The following is a 10238-nucleotide window of genomic DNA, read 5'->3' as shown; positions in this document are numbered from 1 at the left end:
CTCACCCAACAATCAGACATAATCCAGGGGCCTCACTTTCAAAGACAGTCTCCAAAGGGATAGCACTGCATCTTTGCTTGAGGGCCAGTGGGAGGGGGAGGTGGGGAGGGATAGCCTGGGGAGAAATGCCAAATGTGGGTGAAGGGGAGAAGGAAAGAAAAGCACACTGCCATGTGTGTTCCTACGCAACTGTCTTGCATGCTCTGCTCATATACCCCAAAACCTAAAATCCAATAAAAAATTAAATAAATAAATATAATGCTGAAAAAAATGTGAAAAAATAAAAATAAAAATAAGTGAAGAAGAGTGGCAGTCCAGTCCCAATGACTCTGGGTGTTCTAACAAGCCACAAAGTTATCTCAGAAAAAATAGCCTATTTTACGTAATTTTCAGTGTGATCTTTCTTACAGAGAAAAATAATGTCTAAATTCATTAGTGAAAAGTCTGAAGGATGATAGTCCTCGGAGTAAAACAAAGGGGAGAATAGAAGGAAGGAAGATTTATGTAAGGCAGGAAAATTCCTTACGATAATATTATTACCTAAGTGCTACCCTAGCAGTATATATAAATCACGGTATATACATAGACAAGTAAGGGATTAATTCTGCCCAGAGTAAAGGGCAGAGGGGGAAAGTTCTTCCTGTGCTATTTCTTATATTGACCTCTATAAAAAAGCTGAGGACAAAACATTAAATGGTAACTCTGGGAAGGAAATTCTATGGGGATATAAAGTAAGATCGTCCCAGTACATGGCTCTAGTAATATAACATAATATGGGAATAAGCCTAAGAAAAACAAAAGATGTTATTAGAGAAGCTGTTGCTTCAACATTCAGAAATTTTTCAGTTAAACCAATTCAATACTTGAAACGCTAGATCTCTGTACTTTTGGTTAAAGAAAGATCTCTAATTATGACTTTTTTGAAAGCTAGAGATAATTTAATATTTTAACTTAAAACCAATATCTTAATTTATATATATATTTTTTGAGACGGAGTTTCGCTCTTGTTACCCAGGCTGGAGTGCAATGGCGCGATCTCGGCTCACGGCAACCTCCGCCTCCTGGGTTCAGGCAATTCTCCTGCCTCAACCTCCTTAATTTATATTTTCAATCAAATAGAGGTCTTCCCAGCTGTAAACAAAGTCAGGTCACAGTGGTTTACATTTTTTTTACCCAAAGGAATTGTGAGATGACTCAGTCCTCAACTGCAAGGTTAGGGTTATGTAACAGCACAGAAGGGAAATTTAAGATACTATCAGTCACCTTCTTCATAGGTAAGCTAATGGAAGGCTTCTTTTTTTCTTTCCTTTTTTTTTTTTTAGAGACAGATTATTTCTCTGTCATCCAAGCTGCAGTACAGTGGCATAATTGTAGCTGACTACAGCCTTGACCTCCTGTGCTTAAGAGAGCCTCCAGCCGCAGCCTCCTTAACAGCTGGTACTATAGGCAAATGCCACCATGCCCAACTAATTTTTTAAATTTTGTGTAGAGATAGGATCTTACTATGTTACCCATCCTGGTCTTGAACTCCTGTTCTCAAGTGATCCTCCCACCTCAGCTTCCCGAAGTGCTGGGATTGCAGGTGTGAACCACTGCACCCAGCCTAGGAGGCTTCTTATAATCTGTCATTCCACTCCAGACTACAGTTACCTGAGCAAACATCTAGGTTACATTTATATCTAACTTTGCCCTTGACATTCATTCCCCAGTGCCCATCCACTGAATTCGTTCTTTACAGATGACTCCCCTCTCCTGGTCTGAAAAAACAAGAATACTTTGCAAACCCACATGTTATAAATTTACTTTGTTCAACATCTTTGTGTAAGAACTATTAGAATTTTCCTCAAACCTCTATGTTGCTGCAAAGTACTCTAAATAGCACCCTGTACCTCACTTTTAGATGGCAACTAGGCCCTGCCAAAGTTGAGCCATTGTATCAGCACCCTGAATGTTGCAAAAATGGAACTCATTCACTAAATTGGAAACTCTGTTCTCCCTCTCTCTTCCTATTTCCTTATGTTGGGTATGAACCCTAACTCTATCTGGATCATCCCACAATCGTCTCTTGTTTTAATGGAGCCAATTAGTTGAGTTGGTCATAAGCTGCATAGTATATCCCTGTTATCAGGCTGGACTTCAAGAAGCATCATAGTAAGGCAATTGCCTGGGTGAGCAAACTGTGTTTACACCATTTAATAGAAGTAATAAAGCAGGTGCATTGAGGTAAAATCTTTAGCCCAAAGATCTGTGATGGAGTCTGCATTAGTCCATTCTCATGCTGCTGATAAAGGCAAACACAAGACTGGGTAATTTCCAAGGAAAAGGGGTTTAGTGGACTCACAGTTCCACATGTCTGGAGAGGCCTCACAATCATGGCAGAAGATGACGGAAGAGCAAAGGGATGTCTTACATGGCGGCAGGCAAGAGAGCTTGTGCAGGGGAACTGCCTTTAAAAAACCATCAGATCTTATAAGACTTATTCACTACCACAAGAACAGTATGGGGGAATCCGCCCCCATGACTCAGTCATCTCCATCGGGCCCCAGCCTTGATATGTGAGGAGTGTTACAATTCAAGGTAAGATTTGGGTGAAGACATAGCCAAACCATATCAGAGTCTAAGAATGAAAGAAAGCAGAACAAGGGATTGCAAATGAAGCTCCCTGGGCCCCACGCTGCAGTAGGAAAATTCCCTAATTGGCCATGCAGGATGCCTTTGGGCCTCTGCTGTTCTGGCCCAGAGCTCCCCACTTTCTCTGGCCAGACCTGCATTGATAGAATCTTCCTCATTTTAATTTCGTTAAACCTATACTGATCAACTACCCTCTACTCGAGTCAACCCCACACTTTGTAACTAACTCTGGCTTTTATGTGTTTCTTTTGTCTCTCATACTAGAATGAAAGCTCCATTAGGGAGGATACTAATTCTTACAATCCTTCTGTATCCCAGATCAGTTAGAAGAGTGAGCACCAATAAATATTTGTTAGCTGACTAATTGTTTGGTTAATTGAATCTTTCTCAGAGTAATATGATCATAACTTGTTATTACTATTATTTTGGAAGAGAGCCCACATAGGCCCCTTGGAGTTTCTGGAGACTTTAAAATGCTTCTCTACCCATCTATTCTGGGGGAAAAAAATATCTGATACTTGACCACATTGTACATTCAGTTTTAATCCTACTTTGTAATGGAGCTAATGCTTATACCTGCCCATAATTATGATAAATGTACTGTCCTACACAATGTCTTTTGTTCATTAATAAAATCAGTACAATAATAGGTGATTTTGTGGCAACAGTGCTTTCAAATTTGGAACTAAAGTGAGTGATATATGATTAGAATGTTTTTCAGAAAAACATGAGTCTTTCTAGTCTAATTAGTTTTAAGTAGGAGTCAGGTCTCAAAAATCTTTGTATTGCTTATGGAAAATTCCATCCTTTCAATTCTAGTTGTTCGCCTCCCACAGTATTCCCTGCCTGCATTTGGCTCCTAGTTTTAACATCAAAAGCTGCTCTTGTCAGTTACCCTTCATTCCCTCCCCAGTCTAGTTTGTGATACACGTGGTTAGAGTTGAGTATCAGGCAAGCGGAGGTTACATCACAGCAGTGCAGGCATCTTTAAATTGAACATCAGACATTTCTGCTCTTAAACACAACTTAGACAGTGTAACATGGTACTTGGTCAATAAATTCTCTGTTTTTTGGTACCCCCCCCTTTCCTTTCAGGAATCCAATATAATCTAATCAAAAATTGAATTCCTCCCATTTTCTTTTTCTTCCTTTCCTGTTTTAAAGAGACAGCTGGCTAATTTTTGACTTTTTTTAAAGGAGTGAGATCTCACTATGTTGCCCAGTCTGGTTTGAACTCCTGACCAAGCAATCCTCTCACCTCAGGCTCCCAAAGTACTTGGATTACAGGTATGAGCCACTGTGCCTGGCCTCATTTTCTTTTAAAGGCAAATTATCTCTCTCTTGGCCCTCTTTGAACATTTAGACACCCTTGGATGAACTGCAGTGTGTCATAAACTTTGAATTTTATGCTTTCTTTTCTTTCTACCAGGTTCTACAGGAAAGGTAATAGTAAATGTTATTTTTCCCTTGATAAAAATTGTGTTTGCCCAGGGCAGAAGCATAGAAATATTTTCAATAGTGTATTGCAGGTAAATATCATCGTGGAAAAAAAAGAAACAGAAGGAGAAAAGGGGAACTGGGGAAGGAGGAGGGGGAAGAAAAGAAATAAAGAGTGAGCTTAATTTGAAAAATAGATGACCTATCCACAGGCAAGAGAGAAAGCTTGATACACATGCACAGGATACAGTGCAGGAAAGAGTGTAGGCATTGGAATCAAACAGCTCTGGTGTCAAATCCAAGTTTCAGCTGAATGTGACTTTGAGCTAAGCTTCCCTCATCTCCAACTACTATATCCTGGCATTCGTATTAAATATATTAATACACTTGTATTAGACTGGTGTGAAGATTAGGATAACATCTGTGAAGATCCCAGACTGTGCTTGGACATAAAGGTGCTCACTGGACACTGAAATAATGATGATGATGAGATGATGAGGAAGAAGAAGAGGAAGAGGATGAGGAAGAAGAAGAGGAGGAGGAAGAGAATGAGGAGGAGGAGGAGGAAGACAATGATGTCAGGATAGGCAAACTGTTTTCATTCATTTGAATAAATCATGTGGAGGTAGGAAGGGGACTTTATTTACTCAATCATTTAAAAATTTGTTCTCTAGTGTGTAAAACAACTTACTAGGACAGACATTTACCTTTTCTGTCCTATTCTTACTATTAAAACTACTGCAATATATATTTCTCTTCTGAAGCAACCGCTAACAGTGACAATGATGGAGGCTATTAACATTTATAGGTGACTTGTAAAACCATGAATCAGGATGATTTTTTTTTTAAGTAACAACTTGCAAATACCAATTCTTTCCTAATCAGAATTGACGGTTCTTAGTTGAAATGAGTTTCTTACTACCTGTATGAAATGGATGAGAAGGAATTCCAGTTTCATCTGTGCCCAAGGGTCTCCATGTGAACATCATCTCATTGACTTGGCAACCAAGCACAACACTCATTTATAAGGACTGGAAAATGGGGCAATCCTGGCAAAGTTTCAGCCAGAACCAGCTTCATTTCATGATGATATTTCAACCATGTCCAACCTGGGATCAGGGTTAGAATGGCCACAAAGGAAGGAAAGGGATACTACTTGATGTCATATGGTCTAGCAGAGGAAAAGTGTCTACCACAAAATGTACTTTTTGGAGGATACACTTTTGCCTTATTTTAAATATGACAAATAAAACAAATAATCTTATTTTCTTCTTATAAATTTTTTCATATCCATTGATTCTTTGCACCATAGTGTGACTATTCTGCAACTAGAGATATGCTCCTAGTTCCAAAGCTCAGCTGCAATAATCTTATTTGTGTTTATAAAAATAAATGGACTGGCCATTAATTTCTTTCAGTCCTGTCTTGTCTGGGAACTTCTACCTACCACAGTATAAAACTCTTTCTTCCATATACTAATAAAAAATTCAAAATTATATCCTGTGGTTGGGTACATAATAACTTTTGGCAAATGCAATCTAGAGTGGATATTTCACAATTAAAATGCAACATAGTTTGTTGAAACAGCATGATCTAGATTAGGAATCTGGAGGTGTAGTTTCTACTAATTTCTCCACCAATCACTTAATAATAAAAGCAAGATAGCCAGGTCTTCATTTTCCCATATGTAAAACACTTTTAAAGTCTGACTTTGGAAAACCACATGGGCACAATGGAAATAAATAAAGGAGATACCATTATCTCCTTGGAGGCACAGGGCTACAAAAATCAGAACATCCCCTTGTTGTTAAATAGCATTAGAATGAAAAACAAATCAAAGCCTAGAACGGCACTAATATGACAATATTTGCAGTGCCTCCATAGGATAACTGTATAGATAAGAATTTTTGAGAAATTGCTTACTAGACATAACGCCTTTGAGATGTGGAGAATTTACATAAGCACAAAGTCCAACATGAACGGTACATATATCAACAAGCAAAAGATATTCCAACCACAAACCACTCATCCAAGACTGTTCAGATTCAGCCAGCTTCATTGGCACATCCTGGAACACTATGATTGCCAAAGGTAATGTATCGAAGAGAAAGGGTTCTCAAGAGTCCTAAAAGAAATAGGAGGGCATGGAGGTTTTCAATGGCATGCTTATGTTGGATTACTGTTCCTTCCCAGTGCAGAAGCAAATTCTTATCTCATTGAAAAATAATCAGGTTCCAGATCTCCTTCCAAATATTTTGCCAAGAGTGGTCCAAGAGGACTGTATGCAAGGCAGATGCTTAAAGGTTAAAGGAAGTACTTGAAGCATAGCAGGTTTGGAAATGTACTTGGAGATTACTCTAGAGATTATTTCTATCACTGTTGCCTTATGCTGCATGAAGATGATGCAAACTGAACTGGGACACAATAAAGGATCTGTTACTCAGGATCATGGTAAATATAACTGATACCCAGAAAATAGCAAGCATTTGGAATGTGATGTTCCTGCTAAAAAGCTATTAAGATGTTCTCCCATGGATCTTGTTCTATAATTTAGGCATTTTTTTTTCTTTCTGAGAAACTGTCTCTTCATCACCCAGTCTAGAGTACAATAGTGATCTCGGCTTCACTGTAACCTCTGACCTCCAGGTTCAAGCGTTTCTCCTGCCTCAGCCTCCCAAGTAGCTGGGACTACAGGCATGTGCCACCACACCCAGCTAATTTTTGTAGTTTTAGTGGAGACAGGGTTTCACCATGTTGGAAAGGCTAGGCTCGAACTCCTGACCTCAGGTGATTTGCCCACCTCAGCCTCCCAAAGTGCTGGGATTACAGGTGTGAGCCACTGTGCCTGGCTATTAGGCTCTTTTTATTGTAAGCAACGGAAAGTCATCTTCAACAAAAAGAGGGGTCATTTTAAGAATAGTGTGAAAAAAATTCTAGAACTTTGCAGGAATGGTGCACGCACTTGAGAAGCAGAACTAGAAAAGCATAGAATCTAAGGCACCTCACGTATACAGGCTAACTCACTTCCTCAGAATCATCTTTATTATTTCTCCACTTTTTTTTTTTTTTACCAACAGCCAATATCATACTGAATGGGCAAAAACTGGAAGCATTCCCTTTGAAATCTGGCACTAGACAAGGATGCCCTCTCTCACCACTCCTATTCAATATAGTATTGGAAGTTCTAGCCAGAGCAATCAGGCAAGAAAAAGAAATAAAGGGTATTCAAATAGGAACGGAGGAAGCCAAATTGTCTCTATTTGCAGATGACATGATTGTATATCTAGAAGATCCCATCATCTCAGCCCAAAATATCCTGAAACTGATAAGCAACTTCAGCAAAGTCTCAGGATACAAAATCAATGTGCAAAAATCACAAACATTCCTATACACCAATAACAGACTGGAAGAGAGCCAAATCAAGAATGAACTACCATTCACAATTGTTACCAAGAGAAAAAAATACTAGGAATACAACTAACAAGGAATGTAAAGGACCTCTTCAAGGAGAACTACAAACCACTGCTCAAGGAAATAAGAGAGGACACAAACAGATGGAGAAACATTCCATGTTCATGGTTAGAAAGAATCAATATTATGTAAATGGCCATACTGCCTAAAGTAATTTATAGATTCAATGCTATCCCCATCAAGCTACCTACCAATGACCTTCTTCACAGAACTGGAAAAAAACATCTTAAACTTCATATGGAACCAAAAGAGAGCCCGCATAGCAAAGTAAATTCTAAGCAAAAAGAACACAGCAGGAGGCATCACACTACTGGACTTCAAACTATACTACAAGGCTACAGTAATCAAAACAGCATGGTACTGGTACCAAAACATAGATATAGACCAATGGAACAGAACAGAGGCCTCGGAGGCAACTCAACATATCTACAACCATCTGATCTTTGACAAACCTAACAAAAACAAGCAATGGGGAAAGAATTTCCTGTTTAATAAATAGTGTTGGGAAAACTGGCTAGCTCTGTGCAGAAAGCAGAAGCTGGACCCCTTCCTAACACCTTACACTAAAATTAACTCCAGATGGATTAAAGACTTAGACATGAGACCTAACACCATAAAAACCCTAGAAGAAAATCTAGGCAAAACCATTCAGGACGTAGGAGTAGGCAAGGACTTCATGACCAAAACAAGAAAAGCATTGGCAACAAAAGCCAAAATAGACAAATGGGACCTAATCAAACTCCACAGCTTCTGCACAGAAAAAGAAACAGTTATTAGAGTGAATCAGCAACCAACAGAATGGGAAAAAAATTTTGCAGTTTACCCATCTGACAAAGGGCTGATATCCAGAATACAAAGAACTAAAACAGATTTACAAGAACAAAACAAGCCCATTCAAAAGTGGGCCAAGAACATGAACAGATGCTTTACAAAAGAAGACATACATGAGGCCAACAAACATATGAAAAAATGCCCATCATCACTGGTCATTAGAGAAATGCAAATCAAAACTACATTGAGATACCATCTCACGCCAGTTAGAATGGCAATCATTATTTTTCCACTTTTGTGATATGCAGCAATTCAGTGCATCTCTGGTCTCACTGCAGCTGCTGTATCTAGTCAATATCAACTTCATGGCTCTGTATGTTTTATCTTCTTCACCTCATATCTTCTGCTTTCTCATCACTATGACTTCTGTATAAATTCTTATAACCCTTCCCACCTTGTGGTCTCAGATTTCCTCCCTTCTTTTGGCGTGTTTACAGTCCCAGAGTAAAGAAGAATTCAGCTGGCCTACCTAATTGTTCATTATTCCTTTTTAGATAGAAATTTTCATGGTAAGCTTCCCTTTAGAGTTTTGACCAATCCGCAGAGTGGTTGAAACTAGGTCCATGGTCACCTGGGTCAGTGAGGGGAGGCCACATAAGCAGAGTATTCAGTAGAAATTGTGGACCCAATTGTTTCCACTAGAAGAGGACTAAGGGAGTAGAAAGCTCCTCAAGGAGCTTTAGTTATGGTTGAACTCTGAAAATTAAATGTCAATCAATTACCAATTAAAAATATTAACTCAATTTTCTGTGGCGCACCATGTATGCAAAGCATTAAACTAGATATGCCAGTGAACATTATTTGTCCCTAGAAAGGAAAGTTTTCACAATACTAGTATTCAGGAAGGAAATCTAAGAAACATCTGGACAAAAGGGCATGATGAGTACCTCCTAAATGTCAGGACAAGGTACTATTAGTTAGTGTCTTTTGGGGCAATGTGGTATAAACGAACAAGTACTGAACTGAAAGTCAGATATCTAGATTTTTGTCTTAGCTCAGAAATATAAATACTATACTTGTGTTTCAGACCACAACATAATCGTGCATTAATTATTTTATCTCCTGATGCCTCAACTTATTTCTAAAACGAGGGTAAAGATCTAGGGATGGAACTCTACCATTCTATAATTGTTTTGGTATTGCTATTACTTATCTAAGAAAGGCATAGCATAAATTATTTAAAATGCTGAGGTTGGAATAATCTAACATCTTTTTTTTTTTCCTTCCAACTTTTAGGTTCAGGGGACACATATGCAGCTTTGTTACATGGGTAAACTGCATGTTGCTGGGGTTTGTGTGTACAAATTATTTTATCATCCAGGTAGTGGCCATTGTACTGGATAGGTAGTTTTTTGACCCTTACCCTCCTCCCAACCTCCATCCTCAAGCAGGCCTCAGTATCTATTGGACCCATTTTTGTGTCCATGCATACTCAGTTCAGCTCTCACTTATAAGTGAGAACATGTGGAAGCTGGTTTTCTGTTTCTGTATTAATTTGCTGAGGATAAAGGCCTCCAGCTGCATCCATGTTGCTACACAGGACACAATTTCCTTCCTTTTTATGGCTGCATAGTATTCCATGGCTAACACCTATCTTACAGGCACATTATATTTTAGTTTGATGCTAATACATATTAACTGCCAGACTTATTTTATGCTTAATTCAAATTCTCATAGAAAAGAGTCAGATTATAGAACTCTACTTGAACTGTTCCACTTATGGCTTTTGCCTTTTTGAGATTAAAAGTCAACAAATTTATGCATGTTTCTCTTAATTTAGTAAACCATACCTCAGGTTTAAATGATGGTGGTTACCTCAGATTTAGACTCCATATAACAGAAGCACACAAGAAGCAGAGATTGCATTT

General features: G+C 38.6%; 1 protein-coding gene across 7 annotated transcripts in view; it reads right to left on the bottom strand.

The window, feature by feature from the left end:
- Positions 1-10238, bottom strand: part of NRG1 (neuregulin 1) — a 1138183-nt gene that overhangs the window by 789657 nt on the left and 338288 nt on the right. The gene's annotated exons all lie outside the window — the stretch shown is intronic.

This window comes from Callithrix jacchus, chromosome 13 (assembly GCF_049354715.1).
Source record: "Callithrix jacchus isolate 240 chromosome 13, calJac240_pri, whole genome shotgun sequence".
Lineage (NCBI taxonomy): Eukaryota > Metazoa > Chordata > Mammalia > Primates > Cebidae > Callithrix > Callithrix jacchus.
Note: the sequence above shows the minus strand (reverse complement) of the source record. Positions and strands in the feature narration are given on the sequence as shown.